Source organism: Pistacia vera, unplaced genomic scaffold (assembly GCF_008641045.1).
Source record: "Pistacia vera cultivar Batoury unplaced genomic scaffold, PisVer_v2 Contig587, whole genome shotgun sequence".
Lineage (NCBI taxonomy): Eukaryota > Viridiplantae > Streptophyta > Magnoliopsida > Sapindales > Anacardiaceae > Pistacia > Pistacia vera.
The window spans coordinates 717,371-738,923 of record NW_022196431.1 but is presented as its reverse complement, the minus strand read 5'-3'; the positions used below and the strand labels follow the sequence as shown (position 1 = coordinate 738,923).

Below are 21,553 nucleotides of genomic sequence, written 5' to 3'. Positions count from 1 at the left end.
TTTTTAGGGAGGAAAAAGGAGAGAGAAGTTGGGCGGCTGATTGGAGATTGGAAATTCCTGCAATTTTGAGTCATCNGTTTCATGGATGTCAAAGAAGCAACAAGTCATAGCTTTGTCAAGCATAGAAGCAGAATACATAAGTGCTATAGCTACAACCTATCATGCCGTTTGGTTTAGAAAGATTTTGCAAGATTTGAAGCAAAAACAAGAGAGGCCAATAAGGATTTATTGTGACAATAAATCCACCATTGATATCTCAAAGAATTTGGTTCATGCACCAAGGGAAGACCAAGCATATTGAGATTCGGTATGATTTCATTAGAGAGTTAGTTTCCAAAAGAGAAGTTGAATTACATCACTGCAGCACTGATAAGCAACTAGCAGACATTTTGACAAAGGCATTATGAGAGCAAGGTGATGAAACTTCGTAGCATGATTGGAGTTTTGTCCCTAGCTTGAATTAAAGGGGGTAATTTTGACTAATTCAAGCATAAGCCACCTGTATCCCCATGTGTCTGTCAGCATGTTTCCATGTTTAAGTTTGTTCCTATTGTTTAGATAGTGGGTGCTAGTCTTTTGGTCAAAATTGTTAAGATAGAGTTTGTTTTTCATTCAGTACGTGTCTCCTATTTGTAAGGTCCAAAAGTCTATTTAAGGGTCTAGCTTTGACGTTTCAGTAGTGTGAGAAAACTATTAAATAATACATTGAGTGTGTTTGTTCTGTTTTCAAAAGTTAAGTTTGCAATCTGGTCCTTGTCTAACTTATTACGAATTACAGTTTAAAAAAGATGAAATTTCTCAAGAATTTGTTGCAATATATCAAGTAAATTAAAACAGATCACAAAAACAACAACTTGCATACGTATTATTCAAATTAATAGTTTCTTAATTCTAGGTTGTAATCTTCTACCAAATTACACTGTTAGTAGCCACATGGAATTGCCACTAACCTAGTTACATAAGTAGTTTAAGACATTTTTATATCCAAATGAAATACCTCTTCTGTTTCGTTTTTATCCTTTATCTTGACCTTTATTTTACTCTGAAATTTTCTTGTTTTCTTCGTTTTCGTTTGATGATGAATCTCCATCAATCGTATTAATAATATTGTTGTTGCAATTAGTTGGAGAGGTAATAACAATCTTAGTTGGCTGACATTCTCCTAGAGCTTTGAGATAGCACTAATAGATTCATCTTCTTCATCTCCTTTCTTTTACCCCACAACACCCATAAAGCCCACATACGATCAAAATTCCTTCTAATACACTGAAAAAATTGTAAAATTATTGTCAAAATAAGATATATTTGCTAGGAGAAAATAATGTGAAAATAAATTATGCATGTTAAGCGCAAAGTGCAATGTTTTTAATTTAACAATTGCTAATTCACTCTCTAGGATACTTAATGCAACTTCTTTGCGGGGACATGAAATATTATTACTTTATATGAATTGAGATGTTTTATTTTGAGGAAATGTTGTATTTGCCGATGCAAAATTTACGTTGGAAAACACAAACCCTATCCCCGAAAACAATTTTCAGCGCAAAAGCTTGCATTTGAATATTAACGTATAAACTTCAATGAGAATGAATTAGCAGTTGTTACAAATTGTCATCAATGGAAGTTAATTTCTATCATAAAGATGTGTTTCCCTTATAAGAAACAGATAAAAGTGATGCAAACCTGCCTAAGTGTAGGCTCTTATCTAATATTAACGAACCAAAGATGGCTACTATTACAAGCATAAGAGGGTTAAAGATAGCTACAAATAAAGGCCGCCTCATTTTCACACATAAGAATATCAGGGTCACAATCAACCCAGAAGAGAAAATTCCCTGAAACACAAAACATTACACAATCAAATTACCAAAAGAGGACAAGGACATTATTGGTTTGAAAGTTTTAAACCCTTATCATGTTGATTAAAAATTATGCAGAATTAAGATTACTTTTTCTCGTTGTGCTTAATGAGTTGCTAAACTAATTATTAAACATATAAATCATCCACGACATAAAATAAAACACACAACTCAATTTTACATGGTTTGGCAATCATGTCTACATCCATGAGACCAAGTCTAGTAGAAGCTAATCCACTATAAAAAATTATGTGTTCAAATACAAAGTCAAGAATAAGTATCAGTTGTAAAAACTCCCTGTTTGGACAAAACTTCAATCTTCGCTCTTTGGTTGAACCTCAAACCTTCATAGTCTAGCTTCTTCTCCACGGGACCACCAGGTCGCACTTGAGTTCCTCTTAAGTTTTCTACAATGACGAATTACTTCGACACCAACATCTTGAACTTGTCCTGATCTCAATACGGAAGAACATTCCAGAATCAACTCATGCAAGCAAGAGATAAAACACAATAATTCAAAGCCTACCAAAGCATATCAGAAACTTATAAAAGCTAAACAACCTCAAAGAAAATATTCAGAGAATAATGGAGATAAATAATATGGCTTCCTTAAAAAAAGTGACAATAATAAAAGGATAATATATATACTTGTGACAAGGATTGGGAAAACAAGAAATAATCTTTTTTAGATTTGCCTTCTTAGAAAAGGAATCTTGAATTCATAATCTCCTTTTAAGAAAAAGATTCTTGAACTTATAATCTCCTTTTAAGAAAAGAATTCTTGAAATCATAATCTCCTTTTAAGAAAAGGATTCTTGAAATCATAATCTTCTTTTACGAAAAGGATTCTTGAAATCATAATTAAAAATATCCTTTCCAGCTCACATAATATATAATGTCCACAAAAAATCTTTCCATAGCAGGAAATATAATCACATTTAATTAAGCCAGCTGCGATGTGCATGAATATTAAAATAAAATTTCTAGACGTGTTATGATCACTACGATTCTGTTTGTGACCACCTTTACTAAAACTAAATAGATTGTGCACTAATCCGAATGAATAAGTTGACAAAACGAAAATACTTACAATCTCCCCATTTGTCAAACTTATGAACAAAGCACAATCTTAAGCAAAACACAATCAATATCATCAATCAAAAACAGTTTTGCATTAAGTTAAGAACAATTAAACTGAATAACTCCCCCTAAGTAACTAAAGCAAATCGCTACCAAACGATTTATAATCAAAAGCAAAAGAGGGTTAGTTCAGTTCTCAATCAATCAATATAAAGTCAAATCACAAACCAAGTATAAAGACAATGACTGATTGATTCATTGCACATGAAAGAAAAAACATTAGCAAGTTCAATAAGGATCAACAAACATGATAAATAACCTGCATCAGTAACCACAGTTCATAAAAAAAATTCAGCATCAACAACTTTTTATAAAAAATTCAGCATCAACAGCTCGTTATCAACATAAAAACATAGAAAACTCCTCTTGAATGTGAAACCAACGAAGGAAACACAAATAATTCTCCCCCTCTTTGTTGATAATGTTTGGCAATCTTAGAAAATTTAGGAACTTGAATAGTGATGGACTTTAAAAATTAATGTGGAGACATAAAAGAACAAACTCAAGAGAACAAAGACAAGAACCAAAAAACTCAATAGTCATGTGATGACACTTAAATGTCTATGTGAGCACACATGGAACCATTTGAGCAAACTGAACCAATTTAGACAGTATGTGGTGACCGTCAACACTCATGTGAACACAGTGAATTGAGGTGACAACTTCACTCTCAAGGTGGCGACATAGGTACAAAGGCATTAGATCTCAAACACTTACTCTACTTTGAGCAAAAACAACAAAAATAAATAAATAACTGAATAATAAGTTATCATGAGATAAATAAAAAATTCATTGAATTTTAAGGAGGCAAGTGATACACATTTGTACATATGACATTTTAAACAGTTCTCAATCTTTAACAATGATGCATAAAGAGGGTCTCTTCGATGTAGTTCAACAATCAAAGTTTCATAACTCAATACACACATGATAGCAATTAGCAAGAAAACTTGATCATTTGTGTGTGTTGTGTCCTCAAGGGGGTGAATCATGACACATTGGTCAAATTGAAACAATATATATTATATATCTCCCCTTTCCCTCATGCTCTGCCGCGACCCCCTTGTCTTTTTTTTTTTTTAACATAATCTGAAAAATTTTAAATTCTTTTTCATATCAACTGAGATTAAAAGGGAAAATTCTTTCTAGAAGTAACCAAGTGTAGCTATCACACTTGCAAGGAGGCAATCCTCTAAATGGTAAATTTTCCAAAGACATAGAGGTCTTTACATCCTAGAAAATTACTCAAATATGACTTTCACACTTCAAGCAAGGTAGCTCTTTCACAAGGTGATAAGAATCAAGCATTATGGACTCAAGGATGTAAGAAAGTCATTATACTTTAAGAGATGAGAAAAACAAGGTGGACACCACACTCATTGCAAATTCACAAATGTTTGAAAATCTAAAGCCTTTGTAAACAAGTCAACTAGTTAAGAGTTTGTGTTTACATGTGCAAAAGTGATGACATTCTCTTCAACTAAGTCTCCAATAAAATGGTGCCTAATGTCAATGTGCTTAGTCTTAGAGTATTGTACTGGATTCTTAGAAATATTGATTTTACCAGTATTGTCATAGAATACAGTTATACACTCTTGATCAAAACCATAATCACATAACATCTGTTTAAGCCACAAAACCTTGTACAGCAGCTCCTTACAACCATGTCAACATGTTCAAGCTCCTTATACATAGCAGCAACCCAGTAGTTATCTTCAAGAGCTTGCTTAGCATTCTTTGGTTCTGCAAAAGAAACAAAACACAAGTTATTAATCTCATTCATTCTTTTGCTTCTTGTTACCATTACCTCTTCGGGATTTCCAATCATAATGGATGGTGGATGAGCTTTCTTGATCCAAGAGGGTGGTTCTATGCCTGTGGAGGTCTTTCTTTGAGTGATCTCATCATAAAGATAAACAATTAGTTCATGCCCATCACTTCGCAAAACTGATGATTGTCCTTGTTGAGCTCCAATTGTGCTCACATTATGTTTTGATGTCGGCACTGTAAGTAAATTGATGAACAGTGGCAGCGGAAAACAAAAATTATTGCCCATCGATTACTCTGATTTCGCCAAGATCAGGGTTTGATATATATATATATATATATATTTTACATGCTTAAATTGAAATAGCACAAATCCAAGCAAGGATTAGATTATACCAACGTTTGGAGACTCCGTCAATATCTCATAATGCAATTTCGCTACCGATCTAAGAGTAGAATCAAAGTCACGTTGTCCAGAGAGGACAGTATGATAGAGACCAAGGATTAACTTTGCTAGAGTTAATACTTGGCTTTAAGAAGTATGGTATTTTGGAAGGATGAAGTGAAGAGAAGAAGAGAGAAAAATTTCTCTCAAAATATATCACCCACGGTTCAAATGTGAGAATTATCTCTCAAACCTAATTTTTCCTTTCCTTATATAGAAAGGCAAAATATCCATTCCAACCCCAAAGTTTAGCTACAACCCAAACTTAGGTGGAATCACACATAGGTCCCTGTTTAATTATTTAGTTAAATATTGATATAAATATTAATATTAACTTTAATAATTAAATTTGTGATTTTCCTAAATTACTCCAATAACAAAATTGGACATAGGTTACAACCTCAGTAAATTTAATTAGACAAAAAAAATTACCAATGTGCCCTTTCGTCTAAAAGACAAATATGCCCTTCCAAAGTTTATCATCCTTAAACTGTCTCCTAAGTGTGTGACCCATAGGCTCCTCATCATACCGGCAGTGAGTAGTATCACGATTGACACCAATCAATCTTCTCCCTACATATAGACCAAGATAAGCCCTTAGCAAGGCATCATGGCCACTCGATAGATTCAGATTTAGCAAAACAACTACCTATCAACGATATGGTTACCGTGCAATCAAATCGTTTCATCATCTGTTATCTCATCGAGACTGAGATATAGAAATAGTGTCAACCTCAGTTGTCCTCGATATGTTTGTATTCAGTTACTAAACCAATGACCAGAATAATAAATTAGATTGGACAACAACTCATGTAAACCCCACCAATACGTCCAAGGGTAAAATAGTCTTTTCCTTTTTATGTGCTAAGTTAACTACCATCCACATGCCTTAGGGGTAAAGTGGTAAAAGAATGATGATATTTTGTTAGCTTAACAAGATAAAGATAAAGAAGGATTAAGGAGTAATTAAAAGACAATTGTTAAGGGCAAAAAGGGAAATAATGTTATAAGACATTAAATGCAAAAGACAAATGAATAATTCTTTTGCAAAAAAAAAAAAAAAAAAAAAAATTCTTGATTTTAGGTGGTATGAGTCGGCCAACGCATGTCTTCTACCACTTTCCTTTATCTTCTTCAAGCTTTTTACAATCTTCCATAATTTTCTTCACTACTTCTCCATTAAAATTTCAAGTCTCTTATTTGCAATCTCTCAAGTGCCTTATATTTTCTTCCTTTATTAAGGATATTAGGAGATAAAGTTCAACTCGTTATCTTATATAAATATTATGTATTTCAAGTTATTAAAGTTTTCTTATAAATTATGTTAGGAAAAGGGTCAATTGGAGATAAGGAGGAGGAAATTTGCAAAGGAGTGTGGTTTCTTCACATAAGGTAGGGAAACCTACCTTTAATATGAAATAAAAAATAGGTTTCTAGGTTTAGTATTACGGAACCTTACTTCTTGTCACACAATAGCAATTTAGCTTGGTTTGATGCTATAATTGATGGATTTATATGTGAATTGTAAAGAAATTGAAGTTTGATGACAATCAATAAAATTAGTTGTGACATGAGTTTTTAACATATTACAAGGGAGGTTATTATTGATCATTTAACATGTTTTCACAGGGGAGAATGGTTAGGAAAGGTTAGGGAGTAAGTGGAGGTAAATAGGTATGGAAAAGCCTTAAGATAGGCATGTTACCATGGTTGCTCTATCGAATCCGTGGCCTTCTGAGTGATTTTCGGGCAAATTACCTATCGAATTGGGACTTAAACATGAAAGTTGTAGGCCTTTCACTAATATTTAAAATGAGACCAAGATCATATCAATCCGATTTGTATCACTCAAGATATTCCTTCTTGAATCTGACTTATGCAGAACGACTACCTCAAAAGTGCTTCCAATTTCGTAATTTATTTTTAGCCTAATAATCTATGATTGATTCCAAGTATGGAAATGATGCTTAAAAGGTTTTGAAGCATGTTTGAGTGAGTGATCTTTATGATTATTTAATGATTGTATGAACTTATATATTTGATATAATGAATGATCATGGAGGTTATGTGTAATATGTTATGTATTACCTAATTATGAGCTTGTGTATGTATAAATTAACAAGCCTAAGTATGATATGTTTCTACGAATTTGTTATGCATCCACAAAATGGTCATGATGAAATGATATGTTCATATATGGAAAGTGTATGTTTTTAAAGAATGAAGCATGTCAAGCATATTAATGATGAAAAAAAGGGGGACTTGATCCTAAGTTTGAATAAAATGTTTCCAAGGTACATAGACATGCATTTTTGTGAAGAAAATGATTTGTAAATTTTATGGAAGCTGTTGGCATGTTGTGGGGAACCTGAGCTCACTCATGCACATGTCTAGACTAAAAGGAATGAACAGTCCATAGCGTGCATGACCATGGGGACTGTGTTATAAGTTAAGGTTTAGCTCATTGGCCTAAGGTTCCGTAATCATGCCTCAGCTTAATCCGATCGGTAGACAGTAAAAAGGTTTTCAAAGAAATGTATTTATACATGCATGGCATTGATATGCATTATTCATGAACATTAAAGGAAAGCATTACATGAATTATATGATGCAATATGATATGGATTGAATATGCTATGTTATATTACTTTTATGTTATTAATGTTTGGTTCATGTACAAGTAAATAAGATGCTTCCGAAGTTTAAGAATGTTATATAGGGTTAAATGATCGATACCCTTACTGAGTGATTAGCACTCATTTCCCTAGTTTCCATGTTTTGCAGGTAATGGTTAAAGTAGTAACGGCGAGCGGCAGTCAAAAAGGCTTGGGGACATGCAAGTTAGCTTTTATTATAATTAAACTTATGATGCTATATAAAGGATGTTGCTTTTGAATTTAATGTATACAGTTTAATGTCTATAATCTAAGTTTTATGAAATAATAAATATGTTTTGCTTATAAATGATGGGAGATATTTTATATTTGCTTCCGCTATTAAACAATTAATGTTGTTGTTTTCTTTAAACCATATTTTTTCATACATAGTCATATTTTGACAGGTTGATTAAGAAAGTAAGGTAAATGAGAGGAAAAGTTTTTACTTATTTATTTTCATATAGTACATGTTTGTAACTAGGATTTACGTTTTAAACTACACAACCTTCTAGGTGTGAATTCTCTAATTTTCCATCCTAATGAAATACTTAGAGGGTACTTGGCTGGAGGGGGGGTGCTACAACTCAGTCCCACTATGGCCACAACTTTAGTGTCATTGCCATTTACTGAATTGCACTGTGAGATAACTTCTCTAGTACCCAAGAGTGATGAATCCTTTGTCGATCCACTATAGTCTTGATACACTCCTCGATGTAGCCAGTCACTATCGTATTGATAGCTCTAAATAGAAATACGTTAGGCTAGTGTCAAACTACACCAATCGGTGCACAAGGCGCTTCGGTGATCTCAAGTCCAAGGATCACATGCATCACCATTCGTTAGAGGATTTATTCCATAGACACTGGGGTTACCATCTATATGGAATCCTTTGGTGGGTCAGGCTAGTGAACTTGCCTACAGCAAGCACCCATTTGTTGCATTAGGTTGTTAGCAAATAACCTTGATAAGTGAGATCAGTCACTGCCTTACCATATTATCTGTGTCCTTGGTCGGAATAATATTAGGGCTATAAACATTTTTATAATGGCCACGTTATTTGATCATAGGGTTCTCACTATCAAGATTTGAAACACTTGATACCCTCGTCATGGTTCTACCATCCTAAGGACATATATCAATACATACAACTATGATTTACATGATATTGAAGATAATGCATTTTATTGATTAAAAAACATTATTACAATTCCACAATAATTGATTGGCTCTAGGGCACCTACTCCAACAGGTGCCTCAGCTTGAGTTTGAACTCCAGAAAAAATCGATGTGGTCACACTGTCTTACTTGTGGTCACCTCAGCAGGAGTAGATATATTGTAAATTTTATCTTCCTTCATGAATCCAAGCTTATTGTGCCACGACTAAACATAATTTGTCTTTGTGCTTGAACAAGAAACTTTGTTAGACAACAAAAAACAATTATCATTAGACATCTTTCCTTCAAGCAAGGAAGCTCCTTCACCATTCAAGACTTGATGCTTAGATTTTGAAAATTGCACAGTAAAATATTTGTCACATATTTGGCTAATGCTAATTAGATTGGCTTTTAATCCCTCAACATAAAACACATCATTTAGCATAGGGAAACTAGGAATATCTATTGGTCCTTGACCAAGGATTTTACCTCTTTTGCCATCACCATAGGTAACATGGCCAACTTCAAGAAGTTCAAGATTAGTCAATAATGCTTTGTTACCTATCATGTGTCTTGAACAACCACTGTCAAAGTACCATTAGTCATTTTGAAAAGCAAGTAATGAAGTATGAGTAACTAGACAATTAACACTAACTTAGGTCTCCACACTTTTCTATTTTTGAAAAAAATTATTATGGTGTGGTGACTTGAGAGATTGATAAGCTGACTTTAAAGAAGAAAACTCATGATTTCCAATGCATCTTTTTAAATACGAAATTAGTTTAAAGCAATTTGGTCTTTATATGTTCTTTCTTGTGACAAAAATGACATATTGGTATAAAAATTTTTACCTTCAAAATCTGCTCACACGATTCAGCAAGAACTTTTGAAACTGATTCAGATGCTTTTTTAAGGAAGGTGGTCACTTTAGGATTGGAGGTGCTCGCACCAGGAGAAAATCTCAGACTTGCTTTATCACCGAACATCTTCCCTTGTGTAAGAACTTCATCCAGTTTGTATGAACCTGGATTTAACCTCTTAACAAAGGCCTTAACCTCAGTTAGTTCATTTAAAGCTTGATTTAATAATATTTCCTTGTTAGACAAATGAGAAAGTAAGACTTTCAACTTATCATTCAAAATTTTCTTATCTTCTATCAAGATGCATTTTTCAGATTCAAGAGATTTAATCTTTTTGATAGCCTTTAACCATGACTCATATATCTTGTCATAAGCCTCCTGTTGCTCTTTGTAGACATCACATGAGCCATCCGAGGACACACTATCACTGTCCTCTTGGTTCACGTAATTTTCATCTTCATTAGAGTCATCACCTCCACTTTCACTATCGTCACTCTCACTTAGGGTGGTAGCCATATCTTTACCCTTTTTCTTTAGAGTGTTGGCACACTCAGACTGAATATGACCATACCCCTCATACTCAAAGCACTTTATACCCTTGCTTCTCTTTTCATAATCTCTCGAATTTTTTTTCAAGAAGCCTTCTTAATCAGTTTGATCATAAAACTTTTTCACAAAGGGTTGTTTTCCCTTTTTACCCTCACTTGGTTTTCTCATATTCTTCTTCAAGAACTTTGCAAAGTTTTTAGCAAGCAAAGCACGCTAATCATCATCAATGTCACCTGAATCAACATAAGCAGGGGATTCAGAGATTACCTCATGTTTCAGCGCAAGTCCTTTACCTGATTTCTTATCCCATCGTTTTAGGTTTAGCTCAAAGGTTTGCAAGGATCCAATCAGTTCATCCAGCAACATCTCATTGAGGCCATGACATTCTTCAATAGAGATGGCCTTGGACATGAATCTCTTGGGTAAAGAGCACAACACTTTCCTGACAAGTTCAACATCATCATATATTTTACCCAAAGCAAAACATTCATTTGTAACGTCACACAATCTGCCATGAAACCAAAAATAGTTTCATCATCATGCATAACAAGATTTTCATAGTTAGTTGTTAATCTTCTAAGCCTAGTCTTTTTCATAATGTCTGTTCCTTCATTTTTTACTTGGAGTCCATCCCATGCATCCTTAGCTGTTTCACAGTTTGCTATATTTTTCATTTGATTAATACTAACAACATTAAAAATAGCATGAAGAGCTTTTGAGTTAAAATTAGACTCGTCTAACTCAGCCTTAGTCCATTGATCTATGGCTTTTCCTTTGTTTCCCCTTGCTTCTTCAACTATAGGTTCTTTCCAACCAACAATACAAGCCCTCCAAGCCCTCTCATCAATGGATTTCAAAAAGGCACGCATCCTAGGTCTCCAAAAAGCATAATTGGTCCCCTCTAGCAAGGGTGGTTTATTGATAGACCCTCCTTCACTAAACAAACTCATAATAAACAGAACAACAAAGGTTGTCACACAGGACTGATATGATCACCACAAGCACACAACACAAAAGTAATCACAGTAAAAAAACACAAGACAAATGTGGCGACATAGAACACAGATGTGGTCACACGAGATCTGTAGTGAGAAAACTGCAAAAAAAAAAAAAAAAAAAAGGCAAAATAAAAGCAAAAAAGCAACAGCCACCAAATCAAGATTTAAGCACAAAAAAAGCACTAATCTACTAAAATAACTCTTTAGAACACGCTCTGATACCAATTGAAAGTTTTAAACCCTTATCATGTTGATTAAAACTTATGCGGAATTAAGATTACTTGTTCACGTTGTGCTCAATGAGTTGCTAAACTAATGATTAAACATATAAATCATCCACGACATAAACTAAAGCACACAACTTAATTTTACATGGTTCAGCAATCATGCCTACATCCATGAGACTAAGTCCAGAAGAAGCTAATCCACTATAAAAAATTATGTGTTCAAATACGAAGTCAAGAATAAGTATCAGTTGTAAAAACTCCCTGTTTGGACAACACTTCAATCTTCGCTCTTTGGTTGAACCTCAAACCTTCATAGTCTAGCTTCTTCTCCACGGGACTACCAAGTCGCACTCGAGCTCCTCTCAAGTTTCAACAATGATGAATTACTTTGGCAGTAGCAACTCGAACTCGTCCAAATCTCAACATGGCATAGCATTCTAGAATCAACTCATGAAGCAAGAGATAAAACATGGTAATTCAAAGCCTACCAAAGCATATCGGAAACCTACAAAAACTAAATAACCTCAAAGAAAATATTTAGAGAATAATGGAGGTAAATAATATGGCTTCCTTAAAAAAAGTCACAATAATAAAAGGATAATATATATACTTGTGACAAGGATTGGGAAAACAAGAAAGAATCCTTTTTAGATTTGCCTTCTTAGGAAGGGAATCTTGAATTCATAATCTCCTTTTAAGAAAATGATTCTTGAACTTATAATCTCCTTTTAAGAAAAGAATTCTTGAAATCATAATCTCCTTTTAAGAAAAGGATTCTTGAAATCATAAACTTCTTTTACGAAAAGGATTCTTGAAATCATAATTAAAAATATCCTTTCCAGCTTACATAATATATAATGTCCACAAAAAATCTTTCCATAGCAGTAAATATAATCACATTTAATTAAGGCAGCTGCGATGTGCATGAATATTAAAACAAAATTTGTGAGACGTGTTGTGATTATTGCGATTTTGTTTGTGACCACCTTTACTGAAACTAAATAGTTTATGCACTAATCCGAATAAATAAGTTGACAAAACCAAAATACTTACAAGTTTGTTCACTGCACATTTATTATTTCTGTTAGAAATGATAATATACCGAAATAGCTACATTAAGAAGCTGAGTATTGAAGCCTAATTTCCACTGGCTCTAATCCTTTTCCTTGCAAAGAGCAAAAGTAGTAGACTGGATTGCTGCCATTAGAGACATCAAAGCGGTGCTCGAGTGTCGACATGGAAAATTCTTACTCATCTTAGGCTGTCAAAAAAAAAAAAAAAAAAAAATTGTAATCCCTTATAACCTACTCGTGAATCATAGTGAGAGATAAGGTATATTAATAATTAGACATTAAAAACCAAGTCAACATTCTCCTTTGTATACATAAAAATGGATTGGTGCTTCTTCTATTAAAAGAGCTATTATCTGACCTCAACTTTAGGTCAATTGGTTAAGAAATTAAATGAAATGCACAATTAATTTGAGTAATTTTACCTGAATGATCAACCACAACGCATAGGACAAACAACTAGCCAAAGACAATAAACATCCCAAGACAATAAACATCCCAAGACGGGTTTATTAGTAGATTCTGTGTGCTGTGAGGCGCCTTGGTGCAAAAGGTTTACATTTGTCGACCAAATATTAATCTCAACTCCCTTGTAGAAAGTAAGGAGCATCGCCCCACCTATTAATGTTCCCAACACCTTTGCCTTCCCAGCAATTGTCAATAAGCTGGCCAGCTTCTCCAATCTGTGATACATTTGGAAACCAAAAACCTTGATCAATGGTTACGATCGATGAATAGGGATGAATCAAATTATCAACTCGATAACATTATTAGATAACTTCAATTATTAGATTAGAAATTATCAAATTCATAATACTAAAAAAAGTTAAAACTAATGGGCACTACCGATCTAATAATGTTATAGAAGATAATTGGTAAAGTGGAGAAAATTACTTAATTAATTTTCATAATTTTCCAATTCTAAAGTAATGTTTGGCTAAAGAGTAACCACAGAAAGAAAATGGTAGTAGATCAAAGAAATTAAGAGAATTTAAATAAGTTTCAAAGAAAAAATTGTTCAAATGTTTCGAAATAATTCCCTTTAGAAGGGTTTTTCTTTTATTTATTATTTTTTTTACTTTTGTACTTTTGGGTGGAAAATATACTGTGCTGTCATTAAATCTCTCTTCTCATGGCAAATAAAAAAGGTCCAAAACATTTTGTTTGATCAAAACAATATCTGCATGTTTGGCTAACTATTTTATCTATATTTTAGACGGATTTTTGAAATGTTGTTTGTTTTATTATTACAGAATCCTACCCTGATAATGGAATCCTGACAACTATCCTGACATGTTTTCTGACCGTTATTTTTTCATTTTTTTTCACTGCATCCTCACTGTTTCACCATTTCACTTTCTCAGTATCACTGCATCCTCACTACCAGCTTCGTGCTTCAGTTCTCAATTGACATAACTGTTTTCAGTGCCTCACTTTCTCAATATCCATCACCACCATTTCAGTTTCTGATAATCCATTACCAGGTTCAGTGCTTCATTCCCAGTTTGCATTACCACCATCTCCGTTCTAGTTTCCAGTACCAGCACCATGAACCCCCAATGCACTCTGTCACAAACCCACATTCTAACCCAACGTGAACCCACCGTCAACCTGGAATCCCTCACACACAATCCCACCGTGAACCCACCTCAGATCCGCAATTGTGAACCCACTGTGATCCGATTTGTCACACACAACCCCACCGTGACCCAATCTATCCCAAACCAACCCACCCCAAGCTCTACCCAAACCAGCCCACCCCGAGCCCCCACGCACACCACGACCCGAGCTCTACCCCAAACCAGCCCACCCGAGCCCCCACGCACCCACCACGACCGGATCTACCCCAAACCAGCCCACCCCGAGCCCCCACCACCACCACGACCCGAGCTCTACCCCAAACCAGCCCACCGAGCCCCCACGCACCACCACGACCGATCTACCCAAACCAGCCCACCCGAGCACCCACGCACCCACGCGACCCGATCGACCCCAAACCAGCCCACCCCGAGCCCCAGGCACCACCACGACCCGAGCTCTACCCCAACCAGCCCACCCCGAGCCCCCACGCACCGCACGACCGATTTACGCCACACCAGCCCACCCGAGCCCCTACGCACGTCATTGTGACCCGATCTGCCGCAAACCCACACCGTGATCTAGATAAACCGACACCCCAATCTCCATCAAACCCACCTCATATCTGCGTAAAACTAACACCCACCGTCACCGTAGTTGCTTTTCTCTTAGTGGACACCTGATTTTTTTTCTGAAAAGACAATTAGCTTGTTTTGTGGAAAATCAGGTGTCCACTAATAAAACAAACCCACCTCATATCTGCGTAAAAGTAATTGGGTTTTTTCGGCAATTAATTGTTTTAATTGGGTTTTTTGGCAATTAATTGTTTTAATTGGGTTTTTGTTTTTATAGGCAATTGGCATATAATTGTTTTAATGGGTTTTATTTTATTCGGCAATTGGCACAGAATGTTTAATTGGGTTTTTTGTTTTGTTCGACAGCTTTTTAATCTCGTGTACACACGGATCCATTTAATTGTATTTGAGTTTATCTGACTCAGAGAAGGGAAGAGACCCACGACGTATCCAAATCAAGTTTGTAAGTTTCCGTTACCTATTGTTTTCAAGACACCGAGCCGCTTTTTCATTTTTTTTTTTGGAAATAATTTGTATTAGTACTGTTTTTTCTTTTCATTAATCCTTTTAATTTGGACTTAATAATGCGTTTTGTATTTGGTTAACTCAAATATTTTATTCCGGTTTCACTAATTGATTTATTTGTTCCATAGATTCGACTCGTTCTTTAATCGTACCCAGAAATTACGCTCATATGCATAGATGTCAGCATAATTTGTCTCGACGTTGCAGGATTGATTTTACTTGCAACGAGGGAAAGTTTCGACGTTTTTCCAGAGTTGGAGTTCGTCATACCACTGTTGGTTGACATTGTCTGTAACTTCCCCTGCATTGACGTCTTCAAGCAGTGTCAGATCGAACGAGGTATACTTTATATGTGTTTAGTTGATTACGTTAACATGTGAGTATTATATTGTGTAATGTGCTTGGTGATTCGTATGGTGCCCTAATGTTGGTTGTCCCTCACCGTACTGTCCTAGATGGGTGATTCTGTGGCTTGGTCTATGAGATGCCCACAGATTTCTGGTCCTGTTTCTGAGCGGGCCAAAACTTCACATGGTACTGCAATAAAAACAGCTGATTACCAAGAAATGTTGGACGACATATCATCACTGGCTGGCAGGAGACTCAACGTGACACAATAGCCTCTAAGTTCTTTCGCCTGCGAAAACTTTATCAAGCATGGCGGAAATTGCTGCAACACACAGGATGGGTGGGATCAGGGTCCAAAAGTCCAACGTGTCCCGTTCAGGTTTGGCAAGAATATGTCAAGGTAAATTTCAATTTTTTTAACTATTTAATCAACGTCATTGTAATATACGCATTTTTCGGACTGCTAAATATTAATATATTATTCTTTTAACTTACCAGCAAAACCCACGGCGCAACAATTTTACCACAAGGGACTTCCCACAAGGAACTTTATGAAATAATATTTGAGAAGCAAACTGCCACTGGAAGATATGCGTACACATCTACATCCCAACAGGTGGAGCCCTCTAGTTATTCCAATCCCGGCTCGGTTCCTATGGATGATAGCGACTTTGAACCTAATTTGATCGTTTGATAGGGGAAAAACGGCCAAACACATCTGGCATGGAGGAGGAGAAATCGGAGGCATAGAAGGGGGCCGGACATTCAATTGCGAATGCCATTTTTAGCTTGACGGATGAGCTTGCGGAAAAGGGACAATGGGATCCAGGGCTTCCAATCGTACTGGAGATGAGAGGGAAGAAGCGAACACCAGTGCTCCATCTGATCCTTTCTCCATGAGCAATTGTATTGCACTCATGACGGCCATGCAAGTACCGACACAGTTTTATCTGCCGGCTGTCACGTACTTATATGAAAATCAGGGTGGCGGGAGATATTTGTGAAACTCCCATGGAGGAAAAGGCTAACTGGATTCACAAAACTTTTTCCAATATCGTAGATGACACTATATTCATAATTGTTTGGCAACAATTTGTATGCGTCGTGGTAGTTGTCATTAAAATTACAATTTATAACGCTACTGTATGAACTTATTTATGTGATATTGTAATGTGTAAACACTGTTTTAGATTACCATTACAATTAAATATTGACTGTTATATTTTTCTAAGTAGTACAACAACTGCTAATTGTTGATAAATGTTTGCAAATGTGTAGGTTTAAATGGCGTCGTCTAGCCGACAGGAAGAAGACAACGTGCTACAGATGAAGGGACAAAGAAGAAATACTGACAGATATAGCCATTGCACTATGCGGTGTTGCCGCGTTAGAGCAAGTCGACCTCAACCACGGCATACATCTGTATTAACTGGTCATCAGTACATGTTGGAAGTACTCAACGGTCATCCTGACAGGATCTATGACAAGTGCCGCATGGACGAGATTGTTTTACATTGTTATGTGAATTTTTTTCCGATCAAGGCAAATTGCAACCAACCAGGAGGACGAGTTAGAAGAACAAGTTATGATATTTTAACAATCGTTGGAAAAAATGAGACAATCAGAACGATGATGGAGGATTTCCAACTTCGGTGAGACGATCTCTAGACATGTTACCGCAGTTTGCGACGCTATATGTGAGTTGAAGACAGAGTTTATCGGACCACCTGACTTTAATGATGTTCCATGGGAAATATCAGCCAACAGAAAATATTACCCTTTCTTAAGGTACTGGTTCATTATGTTTTGCTATTAGTAGATAGTTAAGTTCATTGTGTTATTAATTTGTTTGTAGGTTAATATTAGTGAAATGACTCATTTTCATGATAGGACTGTATGGAGCCATGGATGACACATATGTATACGCCGGTTCCACGTGAATTTGCCAATAGGTACCGGAATCGCAAAGGTCGATGTCACAGAAATAATGGCTGTATGCGACTTTAACATGATGTTCACTTATGTCGTACTGGATGGGAAGGATCAGCGCATGATTCAAGAGTTTTAAATTCAATTATTGATGATCCTAATTCTGGATTCCCATATCCTCCACCAGGTATAAGTATTCTTGACGTATACAGCGTATTACATCCACTGTTGAGGCCCTGTAATTCAAATAAAATGTCTGATATTATTACAGGGAAATACTATTTGGTGATGGGGTTATGCAAATAGGGATGGGTTCCTCGCCCTCATAGGCAAGTGGCTTACCAATTTCTGATCACCGCCGTAACCAAAGGGGGCCACAAGATTGTTTAATTACAGACATGCTTCACTCTGCAAGTTATCGAGAGAACCTTTGGTGTTTTGAAAAAACGGTTCCGTATTCTAAATGGAATGAACAATTATCCATTGGACAAACAGGGAAGATTGTCATGGCATGTTGCGTACTTCATATTTTATAAGAATGTACAATATGGACGACCGTATCTTCAAACAAACCAATAATAGTACGGGTAATGAGCAAGCAATTGTGATCATCAAAACGGGGCAGAATATGGCCGAAATGGAGAAGGATCGAGTCAACCGCAACAAGGTATTAAGACAACTGATGACTGTACGAGATAACATAACGAATGCACGTGGGTAGCACAGTGGACCATGTCATAGTTGTTAATGGAGTATACGTGTAAATCATGATTGTAAGGGTTGATAATTAGTATTTTGTTCATATATGTATTATGTGATGTTTTTTAAACAGTTGGATTACTACTTGAAATTAATATGAGTTTTTTTTTAATATATACGGGTAACAAAATTACCAATAAAATATTTAGTATTATTAAATGTGAGGTGATAAGTTATATATATAATAATACATTATTTTAACAAAATACAATAAAATATATATTAATAAATCATTTATAACAAATATATAATAAATATTTAACACAAATATCAAGGTCAAAATACTCTACCAACACATATTGAAAATCATATTCTCGTAATCATAACCTATCCAACTATCCAATACTATCCTCAAAATCCTATCCAAAATACTAAACCAAACGTACCCATATATATTAAAAGCATTGCTTGCACTTATTGTGTCTGGTCCAGATATGATAAATTAGATCTATCATTGCAATGGTACAAACAACTAATTTATGAATTGTGTTTGTGTATAAGTAGGGACCATTGATCCTAGTGTCGAGGTTAGGTAATGTCACTGCAGGCCTTCCCGCCAGCCGTTTAAAAATAAATTTAATGCATGGTGTCAAAGAGTATCAAATCACAATGAAACGGCCATTCCCACTGAGCAAATTGCCGTACAGGAGAGAGATTAGATTAGAATAGTGGCTAGTACTGTACTCAAAGAAATAGCCATAATGAAAGTACGGCTGGAATGAGGTTAGTCATAGCCGTGGCAAATGTGCAGTTGTTAAATCCAGTCTTGATGAACAAATATTGATATAATGATCCTCTGCAATTCCATTGTTTGATCTATCAGCAGTCTGTAAAACATATGTTTATTAATTTAATTTATTACTGTGGATGTTCTTAATAAAATGTTATTATTTGGTTATTAATTCTTACTTACCCAAATAAGAAACAAAGAAAAGCTTGAAAGAATATCGTCACATTTAGTTTTGGTCTGCTCTTCCTGCAAAAGCATTACAGTCCAATATATAAGTTGAAATCAAATCAACCCTATATCAATTTCTCCTTGATAATATACTCTTTTTTTTCTTGTGAATTAAAAAATTGCGTTTATTTTTTTTTTGAAAGTACCAAAAAGACAGGACATTAAGTCTCAGGTGTAATCCTTTTTCTTTTGTTCAAAAATTTTTCTCATTTATCGAGGTTCAAAAAGAAAAAAATATATAGACATGTGTTACGTTGTCATCCCACCTAAAAGCTTGAGGTGAGGGTGTTAGTGCAAAATTTTGTTATTAGACCAATAGAGACTCTTTCCATCAAAATTAGATTTTTTTTTTGTTATTGGTCTAGTATATGTTGAACTCTCACCTACTTACGAATTTAAGCTTTTAGGTGGCATGATAACTTAACATGGTATAAGAGTCAAAGATTCAATTCGAATCCCACATAAAAACTGGATAATGAAAATGAAAAAAAAAAATCAAAGTTGTGTGAGAGGGCCTATTAGTCTATTATATGTTAAATCATCACCTTCAAGTTTAAGCTTTTAAGTGGGATGATAACTTAATTTGATTTAAACTTAAACTTTTCGGTGGTATAGTAACAACATGGTATCGAAGTCAAAGTTCAAATTTAATTCCACAAACAAACTGAACAAAGAAAATTAAAAAAAATCCATGTAAGGGGACCTATTGATTAATAATGTTGAGCCCTCACCAACAAGTTTAAAGTTTAGATAGGATGACAACTTAAAACATGGACATGACGAGAATCATTCCAAAAGGAATGAATGCTTTGAAACAATAACAACAATCATACAAAAAAAAAAAAAAAAAAAAAAAAAAATTAGTAATAATAATAGAGAGAGAAACCATAATAAAAAAATAACCACCCTAAAATACAAAAAAAAAAAAAAAAAAAAAAAAACGAAACACAAAAGTAACACATGAAAAAAATAAATAAAGTGAATCATATAAGTATTTAAAGAAAAAAAAATAACAAAAAAACAATAAAAAAAAAAGGCATCATAAGCATCAACACCCGCCCCCCATACCAAAAAAAAAAAAAAAAAAAAAAAAAAAAATCAGAGGATTTATTTTTTTTTTTTTGTTTTTCCTTGATAGCAATTTAAACAAACAAGTTTGAACACTATGAAAAAAAATAAATTAAAGTGATATCTATATAAGTATTTTAAGAGAAAAAAAGCTGGTTAGGATGCAAAGAAAATGATCAAACCTTTCAACAAAGAAAGCTAGAGGAACCATTCAAGCTGAGGCGAAAATGAATCGATAAGCAACAATAATACTCACGCTCATTCCATCATCAGCTGCAAGTTTATACAACACAGTTACTGCTGCATATACCACTTGATTCGCTACCATCATCAAGGTTGGCTTCAATCTATGTATGATACTACAAATATGATCCATTCTTCTCAAGGTTTTAGCAGGCTGAATCCTCTGTGAATATAAACAACGTTGCAAGAACCAGCACGAGAGAGGACCGATTAAATTAAAAACTCTATGCTATCTATGGATTTTCATTGGGCAAGTGATAGTAGTTTTTGCTAGTAGTTTCTACAGAGTTGTTGCTATAATATTGGGTGCATTCTATTTGTTGATCGCGCACTGGTTTAGTTGCTGGTAGCGGTGAGGCCAACCAAATAGTTGGGGGGCCTTTTTTTATTAAATATATGGAAGTTATTGTACTTTTGTACTTCAATCATCTCATTTTTATTCGGTTTGAAAACACTTCTAAAAGAAATTAAAATACTGTCCTTGAGATAATTTCATAAGCTACAATAATTATTCTTATAGGTATGAAAATGTTAGGGCCAAAAATCGTCCCCGGCCCAAATGAGAAAACAAGTCTAACAATGAGGAAAAGACCAGGCCCAATCCTTGTGCGGCCCAATACAAAACTCACCGGATCAGGCCCATTTGATACAAAGCACAGTCGGCCCAAACCGTCCGGACACAAGCCTCCTAGTCCTAGTTCACTTGCTGGATCTATGAACGAATCCAGAGCCCGTGGTCACCCACAGATCACATTCCTATCCGAGCACAAGTAAAGTAGCCCACTACAACCCCAACTCCTCCAAGGTCCGTGTCAGAGTCACACCTGGACTCCTCTTCATGCC

General features: G+C 35.1%; 1 pseudogene; it reads right to left on the bottom strand.

Moving 5' to 3' along the window:
• Nucleotides 1-1,143: 1,143 nt before the first annotated feature.
• On the bottom strand, nucleotides 1,144-20,843 carry LOC116109664 (annotated as a pseudogene).
• Nucleotides 20,844-21,553: the final 710 nt, after the last annotated feature.